The sequence below is a fragment of the Budorcas taxicolor genome, chromosome 19 (assembly GCF_023091745.1).
Source record: "Budorcas taxicolor isolate Tak-1 chromosome 19, Takin1.1, whole genome shotgun sequence".
Classification (NCBI taxonomy): domain Eukaryota; kingdom Metazoa; phylum Chordata; class Mammalia; order Artiodactyla; family Bovidae; genus Budorcas; species Budorcas taxicolor.
In genome coordinates, this window is record NC_068928.1 from 28,990,623 (window position 1) to 29,014,602 (window position 23,980).

The following is a 23,980-nucleotide window of genomic DNA, read 5'->3' on the forward strand; positions in this document are numbered from 1 at the left end:
AGTTCGGTTCTAGGAGTATAGTCAACCAATGAAATTCTACTAAGCAATAAAACGGAATCAACAATTGATACAATATGGCTAAATCTCAGACCTTATCCTATTCAAGGAAGCCAAACTTCAAGGGTACAAAGCCAAGATTCAAGGGTACAAACCGCATGATCCATTTCTATGAAATCCTAGAATAGGCAAAACTAACCTATAGGGTAGAAACTAGAGGTGACCTGAGGAAATGAATAGGAGAAAAACTGATTGCAAATGGGTGAGAGAGAAGGTTTCAGAACCATGTTCCAGACGTCAACTGGAGTGGCAGTTATACAGGTATATATGTCAAGTCACTGACCTATACCATGAGAATGGGTGAATTTTATGGTAAATAATAGCTTATAGTACATTTTACTTATTTATGGTAAATTATGATACATTTGGGCTTCTCTGGTGGCTCAGACAGTAAATAATCTGCCTGCAATGCTGTGCTTAGCCGCTCAGTCGTGTCTGACTCTTTGTGACCCCGATGGATTGTAGCCCACCAGGTTCCTCTGTCCATGGGATTCTCCAGTCAAGAACACCAAGTGGGTTGCCATTTCCTCCTCCAGGGGATCTTCCCGACCCAGGGATGGAACGTCCGCATTGCAGGCGGACTCTTTACTGTCTGAGCCACCAGGGAGGTAGGGAGAAGCAAGGCAGGAGACCCAGATTCCATCCCTGGGTTGCGAAGACCCCCTGGAGAAGGGCATGGCAACCCACTCCAGTATTCTTGCCTAGAGAATTCCATACACAGAGAAGCCTGGCACGCTACATTCCATGTGGCTGTAAAGACTCGGACACGACTGAGCGACTAACACTTTCACTTTTTTCATGATACACTTATGGTAAATTATATACTTTATTATAAAATATATAAATTCTAGTTGATTCTTAAAATAGGGATATAGTAGATACATATGTTATAACTTCATTTTTTGGTTAAAACTAAGTGAGTTTTAGAAAATATTGGTCATTAACTGCATATCTTGCAGAGCAGGAGGCTTCAGGAGAAAAACAAAGAACTAAGAAGGCGCCTAATGCTAAATCCTATCCTTTCCAGTGGAAAGCTATTTCATCACTGCAGCGGTCCTATTAGAAACCCAAGGGTCCTTTGAGATTATCAAGTTCAAGTCTCTCATTTTCAGGAAAGCAGTGAAATTTGTCCAAGATCACTGCTGCAGACATTTGTTGCTTAAGCTGCCAAGTGTCCTTTACCCAAACCTTAACACCACTGCACTTTTTCTTTCTTTTTTGGAAAAAAAGGCACCCCTACTAGGTACTTTCTGCATGGATCTCTGAATCCAGGTGCCAGCCCTCCCTCTACAAGCCCTAAGGGACGCCAGTGGGAGTCCCCTCCTCTTTCACAGGGCAAAGGTGTGCTTGCCACCAGGTGCTCTCTGCTGACACCTGGAGAGACATACGGGGTCCCCTTAACACCCAAGCAGGCCTGACCACGCTCTCTTCGCTCTAAGAGTGCTCCTATCAGTCCTACCTCCTGGCCCCACACAGCTGAGCATCTTGGTTTCTACCTGCTTTCAGAAGATATGCCCAGCCTCCTGTCCATTCTGTGAGCTTCCAGAATCTTTGTAATAAATTTCACTTTGCTGACATTGAAGAACTGGTTTCTGAAGTTTGTGACCAAAGACCCCCGTGTGACAACCAGCATACGGAAGTCGAAGCCCACAGTCCAGAGTTCTGAATTCTCCAGGATGTCCCTGGGTGTAGCATGCTCAGTCACTTCAGTAGTGTCTGACTCTGTGCAACCCTATGGATTACAGCCTACCAGGCTCCACTGTCCACTGGATTCTCCAGGCAAGAATACTGGAGTGGGTTGCCATTTCCTTCTCCAGGGGATCTTCCTGACCTGGGATCAAACCTGCATGTCTTAAGTCTCCTGCATTGACAGATGGGTTCTTTATCACTAGTGCCACCTGGGAAGCCAGAGGTAATGCCTCAGGGTGCTCAGCGTCACTGCTTCACCCCAGGGTGCTGGGGCACAGAATAAGAAAATGTACTTAGTGATGAACGAGTACACTGACATGCTTTAATTTCATCCTTCCCACAACTTGGTAATACAGGGATTTGTTGATGGCGGTGGTGGTGGTTAGTTGCTAAGTTGTGTTCGACCCTTAGTGATCCCATGGACTGCAGCCTGCCAGGCTCCTCCGTCCATGGAATTCTCTAGGCAAGAATACTGGAGAGGGTAGCCATTCCCTTCTCCAGGGGATGTTCCTGACCCAGGGATAGAACCCCGTGCCTTCTGAACTGCAGGCAGATTCTTTACCACTGAGCTACCCAAGAAGTCCAACATAGGGATTAATCCCTCTTTATCTATGAAGACACTAAAGAGGAAGAAAAATATTTTTTCAGGGTTACACAGCTCATAAGTGACAGCGCCAGAACCTGAGCCAAATCTGTTCAAACTTTAAAGTCTGGCTCCTGTCACCTCATCAGGCTGCCCGGGCTCAAGAAAACATTCCTGCTTCTCCTGCTTTACAATTAGGTCACTGGGACTTCAACTTGGGTATCAGAGGCACAATGGGATATTGGCTGCACCCACAAAGTAGAAGGGCTGGGGGTGGAGCAATGCATACACTGAGTCAGGACACTCACCCAGAAAAGTGTCACAGTGGATGGGGTGATGGGGTGAAGACGCTGCAGCCTTCGGGAGAACAGACGTGCCCGGGGAACAATGTGGGAACCATCCACATCCCTGAGGAGTGGAAGTAAATTCTTTCTGCTCGGAGATGAATACATGTTCACGTTCCCATGGCAACGGAGCATGCGCACTGCTGCCCATACCTGTAAGTGAATGACTCACGTTTTTGGCATCGCACTAGCCCAATCCTAAGTCATTAGCTAATCAGCTGAGAATGCTTACACTCTGCAGCAGGGAGGACAGGTAAACAGGGTCTCAGCGTGTCCTGAGGCTCTGAGAGCAGGGATCATGTTTCCTTGGCTTTGGCACAGGATTTGCGATACCTGGCACCATCCCTGCTCTCAAACCATCATAAGGAACCTGAATTTATTCTGGGCTCTCTAAACAGAGGTGATAGGAGCAGAGTTTCGGTTAAAACCAAGTGTTAGACACTCAGTCGTGTCTGACTCTTTGTAACTCCATGGCCTGCAGCCTGCCAGGCTCCTCTGCCCATGGAATTCTCCAGGCAAGAACACTGGGGTGGGTTGCCATAACCTTCTCTAGGGGATCTTCCCAACCCAGGGGTAGAACCTGGGTCTCCCACATTGCAGGCAGATTCTTTATCATCTGAGTCACCAGGAAGCCCATTAAATTTGATGGGAAAAGTGAATCAACTCAGGTTGCACAAGCTGATGAAATCAGTAAGAACTGTAGTTGGTGCAGAAATCCAGTTTCAGACCAAAGCTTCTTCATGGATCCTGCTGGGGGGTCAGGCATGATCTCAGCATGAATCAAAGCTACCTGAACTATAGAACAGATGCGGGCATGGAGTGAGAGGTTAAGAGCTGTAGCACAGATTCCTGAGAGATCCCAGTTCCAGAGGCCTTTGCAGGCAGAGGAGGCCTAGAAGCTACAAAGATCCCCTCAGACCAACCTGGAAATCCTTCAGTGGGTCCCAAATAACCAAAAATGGTTCTGTCAACTTAACAAAGGACCTCCCCAAGGCACCAGCAGATACAGGGAACAGTTACACGAAAGGTTTCCCCCTGCCCTCTAAACAAAGGAAACAACTGTGATTCCCACTTAGTTTTAGGAGAGTCCATTAAGAGGTTCAGGTGTGCATGGGAACACTCACAAAAGAAACTATCCGTGAAGGAAACATCCCACCCACCCAGACTGCAGAGGGAGCAGGGCCTGGCCTCCCCGGGTCGTGCGTGTGCGTGTGCGCGTGCGTGCGTGGCGGGGGGGGGGGGGGGGGGTGCGCGTGTTGTATACACAGACTGCCCTGATTTCTGCTGAGCAGGCACATGCCTCCCGGAAGATGGGATCATCAGGGAAGAAGTGGGCCAGGATGCTTTTTGAGAGGCACTAAGCGTCATCACTATGTCAACAACACTTGGCCAGAAAAGGCTGATGCTGGAGCATGGCATGGACCTGTCCCTCCTTGGCAATGAGCTTGTTGGTCCCTGGGATGCAGGGGGCCCGGTGCCCATGCTGGGTGTCTACACTGCACCCAGCAGACATGACTTGCATGCTGAAGACACTCAATAAAGATTCACTGAATCATGATGGATGATGAATGAATGAAACAATGAAGAGGCCTTTCTGAACAGCTCCGTCAAAGAGTTCCGAAGCCTTCATCATCGTGAAGAGGATGGACTCAGCAAGTCTAAGATCTCAGAAGGCAGTCAGCCCACCACTGCCGAGCTCAGAAATGATGACCCCTTTACAGCTCAGAAAGGGAAGAAGGGCTGAAGTCTGAGGTCCCTGAAGTTCTGAAATCCACAGGCCCCTGATGATGTGTCACTCAGATGTGTCTGACTCTTTGCGACCCCATGGGTTGTAGCCCGCCAGGCTCCTCTATCCCCCGGCAAGAATACTGGAATGGGTTGCCATTTTCTCCTCCAGGGGACTTCCCGACCCAGGGACTGAACCCGTGTCTCCTGCATTGACAGGCGGATTCTTTACTCCTGAGGCACCAGGGAAGCCTGCCCCGCTAGGGCCCTAAGCATCCTCTAATAAAAAAATAATTGAAAATAAAAAATGCATCCACCTGTTAGGGAGTATATCCAGGAGGAGAGGAGAGATTAAAATCCTGATGGGCTGGGTCAAAAGGGAGGCTGGGGCTTCACCCAAAGCAGACATCCCCTGCCTTGCTGTCAAGGTACAGTTGCACAAGGTATAATATCAGTAACATTAAAGAGGGTGAAGGAGAGGCTTGTGCTGCTTTAAAAAAAAAGCGGGGGGCAGAATACATCACTGAGCCAGCAAAACTGAGGTTCTGTTAGGGGCACCAAAAAGATGGGCTGGGGTCAGAAGGATGGAGCAGGGGTTCAATGTCCCAGGGAACCCAGCTGCTGGCAACCTCCTCACCTCTGAACAGTCCAGTACTCTGGGCCCCTAAGTTGAGTCAATGAGGGTTCAGGAGAAGGGGACCACGCATGCCAATATGAAGCTCCCTGGCCTCTGGCCGACTCTCATTAAACCCGCACAGGCTGGGCTGAGGGAGGCTCCACGCGGCCCTAATTACCGAGCCTCTTTTCACAAGGCTCAGCTCAGCGCAATGAAGGGACTCGAGGTAAATCCTCACCCAGTCCAGCATCTCTAACAGAGAAATAAATCACCCTTAATGACCCAGGGCGGGCTGCCACGCATGCTATTTCTGGAGCTGTTGATTTCCAAGCTGGCAGTAGGGGGGACACGTGGTGTGGGCACAAACCCCCGGAGCAGGGAGGTCAAGTGCAGCACGTCTGATTTCAGAGTGGGGAGAAGCTGGGAGGACGGAGTGGAGGGGAGAGAATTAGTGAAAGCTCCCCTGATCCGTTTCCCTGGTCCAGACCCTGGGAGCGCCATAGTGGATAGAGAAAATTGGAGCAGGAAAAATGAGATGCGGTCTGGCTGTGGTCAGGGACCTCTCCAGTCCAATCTCTCTGCACTAGAAGGGGTGGCCCCCAAATCTGGCATGGAGCTTTGAAGCCAGAGCAAAGAGGGAAATGTGTTTGGCTAAAGGGTCCTCCGTGTCCTTAGGATAAAAACAAGCCACCTACTCAAGGCAAGCACCATTCCTACCCTAAAGCCAAAAGAAATTCTTCCCACCAGTCAGAAAAAGAAGATAGTTAAAAAAAAAAATCTTTAAAGACCATGAGCTTCAAGTGGCAGGGAGGGAGGGATGGGGGAAATGGGCAATGAGTGTTTAAGGGTACAAGGTCTCCTTTGGGGTTGCTGAAGATGTTTTGGGACTAGACTGAGGAGATGGTCACACAATATTGCAAATACACTTAAGCATCAGTGAATTTTACAGTTTAAAAGGTCAATTTTAGGTTTGGTGAATTTCATCTCAGTCTTTAAAAGAAATCATGTCATGCCTCCAGTCAAATCTTTCCCACCTTCATATCTCCCTCCATTCCAGACCCAATGGAGGGCCTGTCTACTCCTGGCCCATGCGTTCTCCTCCCCATCCCACAGACACACACTTCTCAGACCCCACAGGTTTGTTCCCTGATTTTATTAGGGCCTCTGTTCAAACGTTCGCAACCGGAGACCCTTCCTGTCGACCTCACTGAAAACAGCAACTCCTATTACCCTCTATTCTGAGAATATAGAACCTTGTTGTTGTTTAGTTGCTAAGTCGTGTCCAACTCTCTGTGACCCCATGGACTGTAGACCTGCCAGGCTCCTCCGTCCACGGGCTTTTCCAGGCAAAAACACTGGAGTGGGTTGCCATTTTCTCCTCCAGGGGATCTTCTTGACCCAGGGATTGAACCCAAGTCTCCTGCATTGGCAGACAGATTCTCAACCACTGGACTACCAGGGAAGTCTGATAAACCACATTTTGCTTCAGAAACACAGGCCACTGACACCTCAAATTCAACATGTCCAAAACCAAACTCCATTCCCACCCCATCCCTGCCATATATATGTATGCTGATGTTGTCCAGTCGCTAAGTTGTGTCTGACTCTGCGACCCCGTGAACTGCAGCACGCCAGACTCCTCTGTCCCCCACCATCTCCTGGAGTTTGCCCAAATTCATGTCCATTGAGTAGGTGATGCCACCTAACCATCTCATCCTCTGCCACTCTCTTCTCCCCTTGCCTTCAATCTTCCCCAGCATCAGGATCTTACTAAATAAGGGCACACGTGGCCCTGGGGGTGGACATGAGTTGACACGAATAATGGGTCCCACGTCCCCCTCTCCACACACTCACTGCTCTGGGACTGTCCCTGAGCCCTGTTTCTGAAATCGTGCTTGTGAAATAAGCCTGCTGGAGCAGATGATCTATCCCAGAGGCCCCTTTCAGCATCACAGCCTGTGAGTCATTGGAAAAAAGCAGAGGGAGTCGGGGACCCGCCCGTCCAGTTCCCCCTGTGCCCCAGTCCCGCCCCTGTTTACCAAACAGTGCCTGCCCCACCAGCCCCTGCAAAGCCAGGAAGCATTCCCGCGGAGCTCCAGGAAAGGTGATGCAGAAAGCCCTGCTAGGTTTCCAACCACTACACAGGCTGAAGGGGGCAGCTGGAGCAGGCGGGGACTTTGAGTCTCTGGCTGGTGAGAAGTTTAAACTGGGTCACAGTGTCAAGTGACCTGAGAGGGGCATCTTTCCACTGGCCTGGAGTGGATTTGGCAGAGGCAGTCAGCCTCTCTCCATGTGGAGGCTGGAAGTGAGGGACGAACTGGAATTCTTAATTCCTCTTCCAATTTATTTCTCCCCCAGTATTCTTGCTCAGGTGGCCAAGCTGGATGGTCAGGCATGAAGTGAATCCTCTAACACTCCGCACGCTTGCTCTATGGAATACACCTGATACCACAGGGAAGCGCGCCATCCCAGGCAGTTACAACAGTGCCGTCGTGTCTGCATATAACACTTGGTCTTGAAAAGAAAGCTTCACCTACGTGGATGGACCTAGAGATTGTCATATTGAGTGAAGTAGTCAGAGGAGGAGAAGGAGTATATGACATCCCTTATATGTGGAATCTAAAAAGAAATGATGCAAAGATGAACTTCCTTACAAAACAGACTCACAGACTTAGAGAAAGAACTTTCGGTTGTGGGGAGGGGGAGAATGGGGGGAATGGGATAGTTAGGGAGTTTGGGATGGACATCTACACACAGCTATATTTAAAATGGGTAACCAACAAGGACCTACTGTATAACACAGGGAACTCTGCTCAGTGTTATGTGGCAGCCTGGATGGGAGGGGAGTTTGGGGGACAATGGATACACGTCTATGTATGACTCTCTGCTGTACACCTAAAGCTACCACAACAGTGTTAATTAGTTACACCCCAACACAAAATAAAATGTTAAAAAAAACCAAAGCTGTATCTTCATGACTTTTACAAGATCAGTTGCCCTGTGGCCAGTCCATGTGATGGCCTCTGCCCAATCTTATTTCCTGAGAAATCTTTGTTCTCTTACAAACCAAGCATTGCTCAAACCTGACAGCTAACTTCCTCCCAAACTCACAATCAGGCTCCACTTCATACCAAAAGGCACATGATGGGGACAGGACAAGGCCAGGATTTCTCTCTTCGCTCCTGCTGGGCTGGAGGAATATTCTCAGCTTATTATTAGCCCAGCTCCTTAGCACCTTCACAGGCGACCAGGGAAGAGGAAGGAAAAGAGGCAGCTATTCCCCGCCTTGTTAGGCGTTCTGAAGGCTCAGGAGGAGGAAACGGAAACTTTAGGGTAAAAGAAGTCTTGGGGGAATAATTCAGGTTTAACAGATGATGAAACAAGTGATGTATATGGTTCCTGGCAGCCTTGCCTTTTTGTGATTAATTTCATTATATTTCTAGGCCTGCAACTGGCAACCTCGCCTATTAGCACAGAGGAACAAAATCTATCTGCCTGCCTGGCCCCTCACTGCCATTTTCTCTTCTTAATGTCCTTGCATGGACACGGGCACACAAAATCTCACATGCAGTTAATGCAGGGATCACCACTTCCCACGACCTCATTCCCCCCAGCGCCTTGCAGCTGCTGCCTTTACGCCACGATGCTGATGACGTGAGCCATTCAGTTCCCTCTCTGCCTGAGAGCTGGGCCTGTCCCCTCAAATGCCTTCCAGGCTCACATCAAGGATTCCATCACTGCCACGTCTCATTGGTTACCATGTAGGGTAGATTTCCATTCTTCCCCCACCAGAATCAGCTTACCTTAATTTTCCTCTGGGTACCACTCTTATTCCTTCCACAGTCCGTGGGGTTAGGAGGACCCCACCTCTCAACTATGCCTTCCTAGGCTCCACTGGAAAGCTGCCCAGTGATTTTCCTCTTTCCTTGGAATTACTAAGAGTTTTTAGCATCTTTCTGAAGAGGTGACTAAGCTAGAAAATGCCGCCAACATAGAGGAAAGTAAAGCCAGGAGATGAAGGGTTTTGAGGACACTGCCTTTGCCTCTTCTACTAGCTATTTTACTAATGGAATTACTAGCAAATAAGCAAATAATAATAATTAGTAACAAATAATATTACTGTGTATCAGAGTACTGTGTGCTTAGTCATGTCCGACTCTCTGCAATTCCACGGACTGTAGCCCACCAGGCACCCCTGTCCGTGGGATTATCTTGGCAGGAAGACGCGACTAGGTTGCCATTCCCTTCTCCAGGGATCGTCTCAACTCAAGGATTGAACCCATGTCTCCTGCACAGGCAGGCAGATTCTTTACCAGTGAGCCACCAGGGAAGCCCACTGTGTACCAAATTAGAGCAAAATTCAGTGCTTTCAAACAACAGACGTGCGGTCTGTTTCTGCAGGTCAGGGATCTGGGTACAGTCTACCCAGACCTTGAGACTCAGCCAGACTTCTGAGCAGAATTCTCACAATGCTGCTACCTAGGGTCAAGTTCTCCACCTTCCCAATCTAATCCCTCTCAACTCCGGTCAATCCACCTCCAAAGTTCATCCAGAATCCACCCAGTGCTGCCACCCTGTTCCCAGGGCACCATCACCACTCCCTGTATCATCACAATGATCTTCAAATTGGCTCTCCATCCCCTCCAACCTATTCTCTACACGGCAACCAGAGCGAACTTAGAATACAGTCCTCAGATTACATCAACCCCCTCAACCAAAGTCATCCAAAGACTTTGCACTGCTCTTTGAAAAAAAGAATCCAAACTACTTCACCTAATTCACAAAGCAATAAAACCTGCCCTTCTACCTACCCGATCCCTCATCATTTTATACCACATCCCCTCCAGCCACACCAACCTTCTTTGCTCTGTGCCACTCAATGCAGAGTGGTTCCCAGATGTATGTTGCTTTTTTAAAGTTAAAACAGTGACAACTGAAATAAAATGTGAAATTCGGTTCCTACTGAGCTGTCACATGGAGCTGGTGGCCACACGACCAGAACAGATGACCAGGAAATGACCAGAACATTTCCATCGCTGCAGATTAAGCTTGGACCTCGCTGTCCTAGCTGCTCCTTGGAAAAAGTTTGGTCCTTCCTCGTGGCTTTGGCATGGGCTGTTACCTCTGCCTTTCCCCCAGCAATTCGTTCCCATGGCCGGATCCAGACATCGGCTTAAGTGGGAGGTTCCCCCACAAGCACCGATCTAAAGCCACCATTTAGTCACTTCCAACCACAGGAACCAATTTAATCCTGCACAGCATTTACCACGGGCTGAAGCCCTCCTTGTTTATTTGGGTTTGTCTGCTTATTGCCCAACTCCACCCCCGCCTCCTCACCCCGAAGCAGACTTCCAGCATCAGGGACCTTGTCCGGCTGGCTCACAGCATTCCGGCACCCGACACACCTGCTCAATTAGTATTAACTGACTGTTAGACCTACGCCACTCAGATTTCCTCTTAAATCACCCTTTCTCCACCTTCCCCGCCACCACCCAGCCCTCATCCCCGATGATGACACTGCAGACAGAAAGAATCTTGCCTCCACCCTATCCTAAGCCTGCAAACACTCGCAGGTGAATCTTGTCAAGTGCTCCTCCCGTCAGCCCAGTTCCCCGTTCCTGTCCCTTCTGGCCCCAAACGGCCTCCGTGTCCCCACAGGTGGCAGGCCTGTCCCCACCTCTGCGCTGCCGTCGAGTCTTCCACTCTGCTTGGCGCACCCTCCCTGCTTCTCCATGCAGCCGCGCCTTCGCCTGCCTCCCAGGTGTGGCTCAGGTGGCAGCTGCTTCTGCAGACACCGGCCCCTCCTCTGGTCTCCTCCAGCACTTCCTGTCTGCAGCCCGGCTTCGGTGCTTACTCACGGAAGACAGGACGTTTCACCTCCCACACATACCCACCCCCGCCCCCCGCAGCACACACATATTATCATCCCCGAAACGACTCCTAAGAAGGGTGCTTCTCAAACTTCACTGAGGAGCAGAGTCAATGAAGAGTTCACAAAGGGCACAAGGTCAAGGCTTATGGACACAGGATAAGATCTGGGCCTCTGGGCTTTCCCCACAATCCCCAGGTGATACAGAGACCCAGCTGTAAGCTGCAGCATCACTTTTTTTTTTTTTTATGTATATTTGACTTACAATGTTGTGTTAATTTCTGCTGTACAGCAAAGTGATGTAGTTATACATATATAAACATTTTCTTTCATATTCTTTTCCATTATGGTTTATCATGGATATTAAATATAGTCCCCTATGTGATAGAGTAGGACCTTGCTGCTTGTCCACCCTATATATAATAGTTTGCATTTGCTAACCCCAAACTCCCAGTCCATCCCTCTCCCACCCCACTCCTTAGCAACCACTTGTCTGTTCCGTATGTGAGTCTGTTTCTCTTTTGCAGATAAACTCATTTGTGTCCTATTCTAGATTCCACATATAAGTGATATACGGGATTTGTCTCTTTCTTCACTTAGTATGATAATCTCTAGTCCACCCTTGAGAGTTCCTTGGACTGCAAGGCGATCAAACCAGTCAATCCTAAAGGAAATCAGTCCTAAATATTCATTGGAAGGACTGATGCTGAAACTCTTAATACTTTGGCCACCTGATGCAAAGAACTGACTCACTGGAAAAGACCCTGATGCTGGGAAAGATTGAAGACAGCAAGGAGGAGAAGGGGACGACAGAGGATGAGATGGCTGGATGGCATCACTGACTCGATGGACATGAGTTTGAGCAAGCTCTGGGAGTTGGTGAAGGACAGGGAAGCCTGGCGTGCTGCCGTCCATGGGGTCACGAAAAGTGGGACAGGACTGAGCGACGGAACTGAACTGAGTCCATCCATGCTGCCGCAGATGGCATGGTTTTATTCGTTTTTACGGCTGAATCATGTTCCATTGTATATATGTACTACATCTTTACCCATTCGTCTGTCCACAGGCATTTAGGAGTCCGTGTCTTGGCCACTGTACACAGCGAGCTGCACTGATTTAGAACCTCAGACCTTCAAGGAATGGTTCAAGTCTTGGCCATTTCCACCAATAGGGAACACCTGGGAAGGGCCTGACTTGGTGAACGACGTTCTCTCACACAAACTTCCTCTTCTACAGGTACTGAAAGCTACCCCCTGGAGCAGGCTGAAAAACGGGCCCCCAAAAGGAGCGACATCTTAATCTCTGGAACCTGCAAAAAGAAAAAAGGGACGTGCCAGGTGTAATTGAGCTAAGGAATCTGAGATGAGAAGGTTATCTGGCTGGACCCTAAATACACTCACAAGGGTCCTTGTAAGAAGGAGACAAGGTCAGAGGGAAGGAAGCCAACGTGAGGCCAGAAACGGGGAGAAAAAGCAATAGGACATGCAGCCCCAAGTCCTGGAAGGAGCTTCTAGAAGATGGAAAAAGAAAGGAATGGATGCCCCCCTGGATCCCCCAGGAGAAGCCAGTCTTGGGACACTGATTTTAACCTCATGACTCACCTCAGACTTTGGCTCTTCAGATCTATGGAAGGGATGTGAAACTACTACATTTGCGGCGAGAGGAAACTAACACCTCCTTGTCTGTAACAGGGCAAGGTAAAGTTCTAAGTGCCCAAGGATCATAACTTTCTGCTTATTTCATTATTGAAAAGACAACACGAGATGCTCCATTCGAACAGGGCTGGCTTGTTCTGTTCACACCTGTGCCCACAAGGCCCAGATCAGGGTCTGCCGTGGACATCTGTGGATATCAAAATTCCTCCAGGAAGGCACACTGGTGAAAGGAGGCAGGAAGGCGTTTTAAAAAACAAACAAACAAATGAACAAAAGATGCTCTTTCCACTGATTTATTGTTACAGGGTTTAAAAACACAGCAGCAGCAGCAAGGTGAAGAGGAGTAAGCCATCAGTGTGAAGGGGAGTAAAGACACATGTATATTTGCAAACATCTGCATGATTTCCTCCACACCCACAAGAAAGTGATAACTTGCTCACTTCTGAGAGGTGAACTGAGAGGCGGAGGACGGGGTAAGAGGTAGGCCAATGTTCACTATTTTTTAGTGCTTATGAAATGTCAGAATTCATCTATATGTTACCTGTTCAGTATAAAATGTGCTCATGTCACTTCAGTCATGTCTGACTCTTTGCAACCCCATGGAGCCTGCCAGGCTCCTCTGTCCATGGGATTCTTCAGGCAAGAATACTGGAGTGGGTTGCCATGCCCTCCTCCAGCAGATCTTCCTGAACTAGGGATCTAACCTGCATCTCTTATGTCTCCTGCATTAACAGGCGGGTTCTTTACCACTAGCACCACCTGGGAAGCCTGCTGTATTTCTTAGTGCTCATCAAATGTCAGAATTCATCTATATATGACATATTCAGTAAGAATAAAACTAACAAAGATACATTCCTGGGATACGCACTTAACAAAGAGTATAAAACCTACCCCACGCACCTCCTTCTGCATGGATGTTACAACCTCGGTGGGAAGACGGCCCCTGTCAGGTGAGCAGGCCCAGGGGACCAGCTGCACAGCAAGCAGCCTCAAGTCAACCCCTCGGCCCTCCCAGTGCCACAGATGCCCCGTCCACTCCCCTGTGGTCCAGGGCCTCCGAGGAGGAGGAGGAGGAGTCCCTTAAACCCTGGTCCTCAGGAAACTCAGGCTGTGTTCCAGCCCTGGAAGTGATCAGGGCTGCTCTGGCCCCTGCCTAAGTCCTGGTTTCTGGGTCCATTTCCGAACCAGGGCGCCACCCTACACCAGGGCGCCCATCGCCATGGCGATGATGCCCCGCCAACCTCTCAAGCTAGGGGAGCAAATGCAAGCGGGTTCCACGGCTGCGTCCGATAATCACTATGGACACCAGCCCGTATCAGGTCTGCGTCCAATTAGCCACCCCCACAACAACACCATGGCAACGAAGGTAATATTATTGTTCCATGAAGAGAGAGAGAAACACACACACACACACAATGTGTTGTACAGCAGCTTTCACAGCCACAGAGATATCACTTCTCCACACCCTATGACTTGTGCCTCTCACTTCCCGACGACGATGCAGCTCCTCTGATGGGAAGTCACAGGCTCGGGCAATTACCTCTCCGCACCCTCCATGCTGCGCACCCTTCACAGGAAACAGCATAAGTCCCGGGCAAGCTGGGTGCAGAGGCTGCGAGCCTCCCTCTGCCTCCTCCGGGAGGCAAGGAGGCCGGCCAGAGGCAGGATGGCCTCCAGGTAAAGCTCCAAGCTGCCCTCTGTCTCTCTGGCTGTCTGTGTAGCTGGCTAGCTGGCTTCTCCATGCCAGACCCAAGCAGGGCGCTGGGGTTTTGGTGGCTGCAGCCCTGAGCCACACACTAATCTTCAGGCCCAAATGTGGAAAGCATTAACCCAAATGGAAAGCCATAAATCAGGATGGAGCCGATGCACTGAGGAAAACAACTCTGCTCCGAGAGCCTGGGCTGTTGCACAAGAGCAGAGTGAGTCACCCGCCAGCAGGGGGAGGACCACGCAGGGAGGAGGGCGGGGAGCCCTGAGGGATGGGCGCATGGATGGATGGGAGGGTGGAGCGGTGCAAAAACACAGCTGTAGGCTCATCACTAACCGCACTTCATCAGCAGCCTGCGGGGAGGGGGGCAAAAATGTTACCTCCCCTCCCCAATCCAGAAAGCCTTTCAAACCGTGTCCTCCCTGGAGAAGACAGCAGGAAGGAGTCTTCCCAGCAGCCAGCCGGTCACCCTTTGCACCCTGCAGCTGTGTCCTGGGGAAGCAAACCTCAGGCCCTCTAAAAAGAAGGTCTTCTGTATCCTTTGCTCCTCCCTGGCCATGTGCTGTGTCATTTTGGGGTCCTCAAGGCCAGATGCCCATCGTGGGCTTGAACAGCAGCTGTAACACAATTCTTGTCCTACCTGCTTGCCCATCACTACTGTTTCATATCTTTTCTTCCTTTCCTTCTTCCAAACACTCCATCTTCCACCCAAGCTGCTGGGGACAAGACCATCCCTACTCCTTGGGGAGAATCTCCAGGCTTCCTGTAAGACCCTGCCTCACCCACCAACTCCTCTGCCAAGAGAAAGGAGGGTTTCCCTGGTGGCTCAGACAGTAAAGAGTTGGCCTGCAATGCAGGAGACTTGGGTGTGATCCCTGGGTCGGGAAGATCCCCTGGGAATGGCTACCCACTCCAGTATTCTTGCCTGGAGAATCTTCTGCCAAGACTTTCCAGCTTTCAAGTTCTAAGCACCTGCTCTGAGCAGGCCCTGCTATCCCTGGGTGTGGCCTCAGGGAGGAGGAGCCCTAAAGAGATAACTGCTGGAGAGTGGAAGCACTGGGAGGCCCGAGCGCTCGGGGCTCTAGAAATTATCCTGGCAACACCATAGCTTTTAGCAGGACCCCTCCTCAACTCACTCTGATGAAATAAGGTTGTGTTTAGAGATCAACAAGGTCTCTTAGGCTCTGACAATGCTACATTGTAACATTAACAGAACTCACACCCCTGTGAGTAGAGACACAACAGCTGGATAGATGAGTAAATGAGTCAGTTTTGTTGCAAGGTGACAAGTGATGGAGAAAAAGAACCGAGTAGGGTAAAGGGGTGGGCACAGTGGGGTGAGTGAGAGACTCAAAAGAGATGAAAGAGTGGGCTAGTTTCTGCTGGCTGCTGCACCAAATTATCACAAACTAGCTGGCTTCCCAGGTGGCTCAGTGGTAAAGAATCTGCCTGTCAATGCAGGAGACTGTGGGTTTGATCCTTGGGTCAGGAAGATCCCCTGGAGAAGGAAATCGCAACCCACTCCAGTATTCTTGCCTGGGAAATCCCACAGACAGAGCCCGGCAGGCTGTAGTCCTTGGGGGCTGCTAAAGAGTCGGACGTGACTCAGTGGCTAAACAACAACAACAAGAAGGAAGCTCAAAGTTACAATGTAATGTGTTGTCTTCCAGTTCTGGAGTCAGAGGCCTAGAAAGGGGTCATGGTACTGGCAAGGCAGTTCCTTCAAAAGGCCCTAAAGAGAACCTGCTTCCGTGCCTCTCGTCTCAGCTTCTAGACGCTGCCCACATTCCCTGGTTCGAGGCCCCTTCCCCACACCCTCAATCTCTAACTTCTGCCGTCACGTCCACTCCAGACCTGACCCTCCCACCTGCCTCTTCTACAGATCCTTGTCCTTACACTGGACCCACTGGAATAATCCAAAACCACCTCCTCATCACAAGAGCCTTCATTTACTCACACCTGCGGAATCCCGTCTGCCTTGTAAGGTAACGTCCCCACAGGCTCTGGGGACGAGGCCGTGGACACCTGTGGAGACCATTACTCAGTCCAGTGCAGGGAGTGAACCACGCGGGCCACCAGGGCCCTGAGGAGGACGCGTGCCTGGAACAGCTGCAGGAGGGCCAGAGAGGCAGGGTGAGGGAGGTGAGCGAATGAGGGGGAAGAGAGGCCCCAGAGTCAGGGCAGTCACGAGTCTGACTGTGTAGCTCCTTGTCAGCTGCTGTGGGGACCTCGTCAGCATTTACTCTGCTATCACAGGGGCCCATCCAGATGTTCTGAGTCAGGAGGCGACCGTTCAAATCAAAGGGTATGATGCTGGTGGTTGTGGCTCAGAGCAAAATGATAGTGGTGGGGGTGGTGAGGAGTGGTTGGATTTTTTTTTTTTTTAAGTTGTATCTGGAAGGAGGAGCTCACATGCTTACCTGACAAACCAAATACAGGACGTGAGAGAAAGCGGCGGGAGGGGGCTGTCAAGGTTTTTGGCCAGAGCGGCTAAAGTGACAGACTTGGAGTTTGCTGAGCAGGACAGGCTGCGGGTGGCGTGGACAGGCTGAATGGCCGTGCCAGCTGGATATGGGTCAGGAGGTCAGGGGCAAAACTAATGAGCTCAAGTTGGAAATGGACTTGCTGGCCACAGCTGAAGGCTCTCACGGGGGTGCTGCCAGGGGTCTGGACTGGGCCCAACCACCAGGCTAAGGACTGGGGTCTGGGTTTGATCCTGAGAGTAATGGGACACGCCTGGGCCCTGCGGCAGCCCAGGGTGTAGGGCCAGCCAGGATGACCACGGTTAATCCTCTGGGTCAGGCACCAGTTGCAAGACAAGACAGAGGCTGAGTCAACAGGGATTTTGTCTCGGCCTACCATTGCTCAATCTGGAATTTTTCGACTTCTCACAGCCCGGAAGGTGGAATCTGAGTTGTGGGGATGGGGGGCCAGGGCGGCGGTGGAGGTGGGGGGGGGGGGGGGGTTGTTAGGCGGGATTCAGGAATGCCGTCTGACCGCAGACTCCAGGATCCTCAGTTGAGGAGAGCTCACCTCACTACTGTAGGTCTGGTTCCGGTTGGCCCCCAGGGGTCCTCACTGTCCAGCCCACGAGTCCTAGAAAGCCCTTCTGTGTCCGAGCGGCTGGACAGTATCAACATGGTCCTACCCGAGACGCCCAGGAAATCAGGAGGACAAAGAGGGCCAAGGGCAGGTGGCCAGACTGTGTGGGCCCCTCCCAGGGGACGCAGGCCTGCCCCTCCCTGAGGACAACATGTTCCAACATCTACGGCAAGCGGATTCTCAGGGACAGACAGCACAAGCCAAGCCCTTCTCTGGCACATTCATCCATTCATTCATTTGACAAATATTTAGTGAGTACCTACCCAGGGTCAGGCACTGCTCCGAGACATCTGGGGCATGTCAGTGATCAAAGAGAAGGGGAAAACCCTGTCTGCATGGACCACTGACTTCTGCATGGGGATAGAGGGAGCAGACAGTAAAAATCAATAAATACTGAGCTGGCCAAGTTGTTCAGATGTTTTTTGGCCAACTCAATAAATAAACTATAAAGAATAGTAGAATAGTGATGAAGGGGCTTCCCTGGTGGCTCAGTGGTAAAGAATTTGCCTGCCAATGCAGGAGACATGGGTTCAATCCCTGATCCGAGAAGATCGCATATGCTAAGGAGCAACTAAGTCCGTGGGCCACAGCTACTGAGCCTGTGCTCCAGAGCCTGGAAGCCTGTGCACCCTAGAGCCTGGAGTCCAACAAGAAAAGCCACCACAATGAGGAGCCCCTTCCCGCTACAACTAGAGAAACGCCTGAGCAGCAATGAAGACCCAGCACAGCCAAAAATAAATAAATAGATAAAATTATTTTAAAAAATAAGGTGATGGAAGAAAACAAATAGAACAAGGGGAATCAGGAGTTCAGAGCGGACTGGGATGGTGGGCAGCAATTCTAACTGGTTCAAAATATTACAGTTGTTTCCAAGAAGAAACAACTTCTTTCCAGGAAGAACTGTCTAGCTGTTCAGCCTCCTTCTTTCCCTCAAACAGTCACTGAGTGCTCACCGGAGGTCAGCCCCGGGCACAGCCCCGCTTTCATGAAGATGCTTTCTTTTACAGTTTATTATATTTTATTACACATTTTATCCAAGGAGACAGAAGTTAAAGACAGTAACTCCAGAAGCATGACAAAAGAGCAGAAGCTCACCATCCACAGGATTCCTGCAACATGCCAATCGCAACGGAGACCTCCCCTCCCCTCAAGAGTGTCGGATTGTCGGTCACAGGGCCTGGCCCACGTTCTCCGTCCCACTTCACGCCCCCATCACCACCGGGACCTGGGTTAGCGGAAGTCACAACTCAGTGGTCTCTGCGGAAGCTGCCCACAGACTGTTCTTATGCCCTGCCTGGTCACCATCCCAAAGCATCAACTGGTTTTAGGGCCTCTGGACACACTTGTTCGTTCCATGTTGCAGACCAACACATTCCCAAGGAGCACCATCCCCTCCCCTCCACTCTGAGCATCTCTGTAGAGCAGGTTCTGATTCTTCTTGCCCAGCTGTGGTCCCCAGCCCACGGCAGCCCGGGGGCAGAGGATGACGTGCAGGACGTCACACTTAGGCCATCTGGGGACCAAGTCTCTGACCACAATTTGGAACTCTCTTATCAGTGGCACTAACCACTGGGGGACTGCAAGTGAACTGAGCACAAAGGCTCTTCCTGTGTGGAGCAAAGTCAAGACTGGCCTTTGATGCACACCCTTGACAGTCTTTGGGCCTCTGGACCATCCATCTCCTTCCACTGTTCATCCAGCGGGACCAGGGCAGGCCCCAGGCTCCCTGTGCCCCGCCATAAACCCTCCAGTCTCATTTCTCTCCAGAAATGGAGGAGACTTGAGAAGATGGGGCACCGTCAGTTTCCCATCCTGCCCTGTTATTGCATGTGTGTACGCTAAGTCACTTCATTCGTGTCTGACTCTTTGCGACCCAATGAACTGTAGCCCGCCAGGCTCCTCTGTCCATGGGATTCTCCAGGCAAGAATACTGGAGTGAGTTGCTATGCCCACCTCCAGGGGATCTTCCAGGAGCAGGAATTGAACCTGCATCTCTCATATCTCCTACATAAGCAGGTGGGTTCTTTACCATTAGCGTCTTTACCACTGGGAAGCCCTGATACGGAGTCTCCCCTAAATGGTTCAGCTAGACCAGGACTCAATCCCCAGACCCTGGTGATGACTCTCAGCAGAGATGCTCTGAGCTCCACACCTTACAGCTGCACTGAGTTGTGGGGGCTCCATGCCCCTCTGTGGCAGGTACGTACAAAATCAATACAGCAACCAGTCATTCGGGTCACACACTCTGGAGAGAGATGGCAGGGGTACAAATCCTGTCGCTGACTGGGTGACCCTGAAGAAATGATTTCACTGCTCTGTGACTCAATTTCCTCATAAAACAGGCCTGGTAGTACTCATAGGTTTATTGCAAGGATGAAATGAGTGAATAAATAAATGTACAGTCTCTAGAACAGCACCTGAAAAACAAGTGCTACGTCAATGCTGTCTCGTGTTATTAAATTTTTTTTAATTTTATGTTTTGGCCACACTGTGTGACATATGAGATCTTAGTCCCCCAACCAGGGATTGAATCGGTGCCCCCTTGCAGCAGAAATGCAGAGTCCTAACCACCAGACCACCAGGGAAGTCCCTATTTAAATATTTTTGATTGGACAGATCTGTTTTAAAATAGCCTAGCCACCTGTGTAACCTGGCTGCCAGTGCTGGAGAGGTAAGGGACACTGGTTTGATCCCTAGGACAGGAAGATCCCCTGGAGGAGGGCATGGCAACCCACTCCATTATTCTTGCCTGGAGAATCCCATGGACTGAGGAGCCTGGTGGGCTACAGTCCAAAGGGTCGTTAAAGAGTCAGACAGGACTGAAGCGACTCAACATACATGCACGCACCCATCGGTGAGGCCACAGGCTTGTTACTTAGTTAAGAGTATGGGAGTATTGAAGATCTAACTGGGGCCCACTGAGACTGCTTGCTTCTTCTTCATCAACCTTTCCCCTGCTTCTCCAATCCCAGACTTTCCAGTGAAATTTCAGAAGTCCAGGTGCTTCCTGGGGCCCTCCAGCACCCCAGTAAGGAACCTGGCAACCCTCCCACCCAGGGCACAGCACAGCCATCTCAAAATTCACTGAGACCCATTCTTGCAGGGGAAGACTTAGGAAGCGGTGGGCTGAGGGCTGCCTGGAGCCCTTTGGACCCGTGACACAAGGCCCCCAAAGCACGCGGCAAGAGCCTGACCTCTCACTAAAGGTCACACAACATCCACTCTCATTAGCACCATCAAACCCCATGCCCCAAGGGCCATCGGCACCATAGCCCTTGCAGCTGGCAAGACGGAAGGAAAAGAACATCAGAGGACATGACTTACTGATGAGCTCTATGACCCGACCCCTGAGAGTGGACTTTCCCATCTGTGAACGTGGTCCTCTGCCTCTCCCAGACCCAACCTGGGGACGGTGCTTCGGAAACTCAAACGGTCAGCCGTGGCATCTGCCTTCATCCCGCCCTCCCACTGAAGACTCACAAACAGTGCTTTCTTCCTGAGAGAGGAACCAGCGTCTATGCCAGCATTTCTTAGAGGGACCCAGTCAGCCTTCACTGGCAGCACATCACCCCAAGACACCTGGGTTGACATGTGTGGCAGGTTTGGTTAACAACCATGGGAGGGAGGGTGGAAAGCCCCCAGTGCAAAGTGGAAAACCCTGGCTCCCAACCACGCCTACACTGCACAAACCAGTTACTCACAGCCATGAACCTTGGCTTTTCTCACCCCGTAAACCCCAAACACAACTGGACATGCTGTCAAATTAACTGAAATACGTGTAAATGTGCAGGCTGAGATCTCTGTGTTTTTTTTTAAGATTAAATGGGGGACCCCATATTCAAACACATATTTTAATATCTCTTTACTTGAATGTCTTTAGATGGGACCCTCAAGGTTTCCACAGCCTCAACACTCATGAGTCACCTGTTGGACTCTGGAAAAAGCACTGAAAACTATATTCAAAATCAGCAGGGTCCCAGGGTTCCCACGCTCAACACAAGTCCCTGGAGAACATGCTCAACACAGATTTCAGGGCTCCACTGCTTTCTGATCGAGCAGGTCTACGGCTGATGCTGGTCCAAGGACCATAGTTTGAAAAGCCTGGCCTTAGAATTTGAAGGCTAGAAAGGGCACCAGGAATCCCCCAACATGATCACATGAAGAGCCAGGGGACACTCCATGCCCTGGGTCTGGTTAACAGCTCCTGGTTCAGTCCTGCTGTTGGCCTGATGCAAGGTTGTTCCAGCTCCTACCTCAGACACAGGCAGTACTGGAGAAGACTCTTGAGAGTCCCTCGGACAGCAAGGAGATCAAACCAGTCAATCCTAAGGGAAATGAACCCTGAATTTCATTGAAAGGACTGATGCTAAAGCTGAAGCTCCAATACTTTGGCCACCTGATGTGAAGAGCCAAGTCACTGGAAAAGACCCTGATGCTGGGAAAGACGGAAGGCAAAAGGAGAAGGGGGCGGTAGAGGACAAGGTCAGACAGCATCCCTGACTCAACGGACATGAGTTTGAGTGTGCCCCGGGAAGTGGTGAAGGACAGGGAAGCCTGGCATGCTGCAGCCCATGGGGTCGCAGAGTTGGACACGACTGAACAACGAAGGTAGGGGCCCCAGCACCCCGCCACCACTCTGCCTGAGGCCCCTGCTGCTTCCTGCCTCCTGTCCCTTGGGGTGGCAGGAAGAGTCCCCCAGGCCCCCTGCCTTCAACACTCAGCCCCCTGGATGGCCTCTTCTTGGTCTCCGCTCCTAGCCACAGCTCCAGCCCTTCCTTCCAGGAAAAGGCAGGCCTGGCTGCTCACAGGGGGTCTCACGGCTGGGAGGGTGGAGAGGCCCTCCTGGGGAAGGCAAGGGGCACCACAGAGCCTGGGGGAACTGATCCAGGCCAGGCGCCTCCATCCTGAGCAGAGCCTGGAGACAGAGGGCTCTGGGCAGTGGGTGGAGGGCCGGGCAGGCACGCACACTGCACTAGTGTCCCCGCCGCACAATGCACAAGGGGCTGGCGGGGCAGGCGGCCAGGGCCCACTCATGCCAGTACCATCTGGGAGCCCTTGCCAGGCCTCGGAGGCCTGGCTGAAGAAGCTGGACTCTGTCCTGGGGCACAGTCAGGCTCTATTCTTATCTCAAGGGGGAAAGCGTGACTCTCCTTGCAGGGAACGGGGGCCCCCGGCGAGGTGGGGGAGGAAAACAGGGCCCTCACTGTGCCCGAGAAGGCTCCCCACTTCCCCCCGCCCCCAGCTCTGACTGGCCCCTGGTGCCAGGGTCTTGCACGAGCCGCCAACAAGGACAGGCCAGGCCAGGCTGAAGGTGGACAAGGAAGAGCACAGCCCAGAGAAGACCGGCCCTCATCCACCGCAAGACTCAGAAAACCGCATACACGGGTCCTAAGTGAGACCTACTAAGTGAGACCTGGGCTTCCTGGCTGGTGCTAGTGGTGAAGAAACCGCCAACCAGTGCAGGAGACATAAGAGACTCAGGTTCAATCCCTGGGTCAGGAAGATCCCCCGGAGCAGGAAACAGCAACCCACTTGAGTATTCTTGCCTGGAAAATCCCATGGACAGAGGAGCCTGGTGGGCTATGGTCCATGGGGTCTCAAAGAATCAGGCACAACTGAGCATCTGAGCATCGGGATTTGGGGAAGTGAGACTCAACAGGATAGGTCCCAGAAGTAAGAAACACAGCCTCCAGGACACAGTTACTGACCAAATCCAAGGAAAGGGCCCAGATATCCTATGCCCTGCCAGCTCCCTGCCCAACCACCCCAGGCACAAATCCTATTGGCAGATATGGGCCCCACTCACCTAACCCACAGCATCATTTGTAGGTGGCAATAGATCGCATTAAGACCTCCTTTCAGTCTGACAGAAGGAGCCACAGTGATTCTGACACATGTTCATTCAACCTTCCAGGTGTCTGAGCGGTGAAAAACAACCCACTGAAGAGCCTAGGTTACCACCAGGGACTCAAAGACTCAAATCACTCATAGGTCGAGTCTGCAGGTACAAAGGCGCCCCATGGTGGATGTGGTGCCAGGGGTGAGGGGGATGGGGGAGAAGTTACATGCACTGGAATAACTGAGGGAGACCTGAAAATAAAGACCTAGATGGGTGGTATCGAGCAGGGCGAGAGGGAGGCTCCAGCAGGAGGGGATATATGTATACACGCAGCTGATCTACTTTGTTGTGCAGCAGAAACCAAGACAACAATTATAATTAAAGCAATTATGTGTGTGCTTGGTCACTCAGTCGTGTCCAGCTCTTTGCAGCCCCATGGACCGTAGCCCACCAGGCTCCTCTGTCTATGGAGATTCTCCAGGAGTGAGAATACTGGAGTCGGTTAACTACTCTCCCATTAAAAAAAAAAAAAGAAAGAAACGGATATTTACTCATCACCCACTATGTGCCAAGTATATAAATCTGTGAGTTAAGTATTACTGTTCCCATTTTAAAGATTAGAAAATAAGAGTCACTGAGAAGACAAGAGATTTTTCCTAGGTAATTAAGGGCAGGGAAGCCAGGTGTGCTGCAGTTCATGGGGTCACAACGAGTCGGCCATGACGGAACAGCAATGAAGCACAGAGCCAAGATTCAGACTTCAGCCTTCAAGTCTAGCCTTCCCTCTATTATA

The 23,980-nt window shown here is 51.0% G+C and overlaps 1 protein-coding gene across 4 annotated transcripts in view; it reads right to left on the reverse strand.

Annotated features, from left to right (window-relative positions):
• The window catches only part of GAS7 (growth arrest specific 7), a 202,483-nt gene that overhangs the window by 133,967 nt on the left and 44,536 nt on the right, over positions 1-23,980 (reverse strand). For 2 of the 4 annotated variants that reach the window (XM_052657555.1, XM_052657554.1), the window contains exon 1: positions 10,692-10,720. The exons of the other annotated variants lie outside the window; for them this stretch is intronic. The gene's annotated coding sequence lies outside the window, so the exon portion shown is untranslated. Of the gene's footprint in view, positions 1-10,691; positions 10,721-23,980 lie in introns of those variants that run through there. 4 annotated transcript variants of the gene reach the window in all.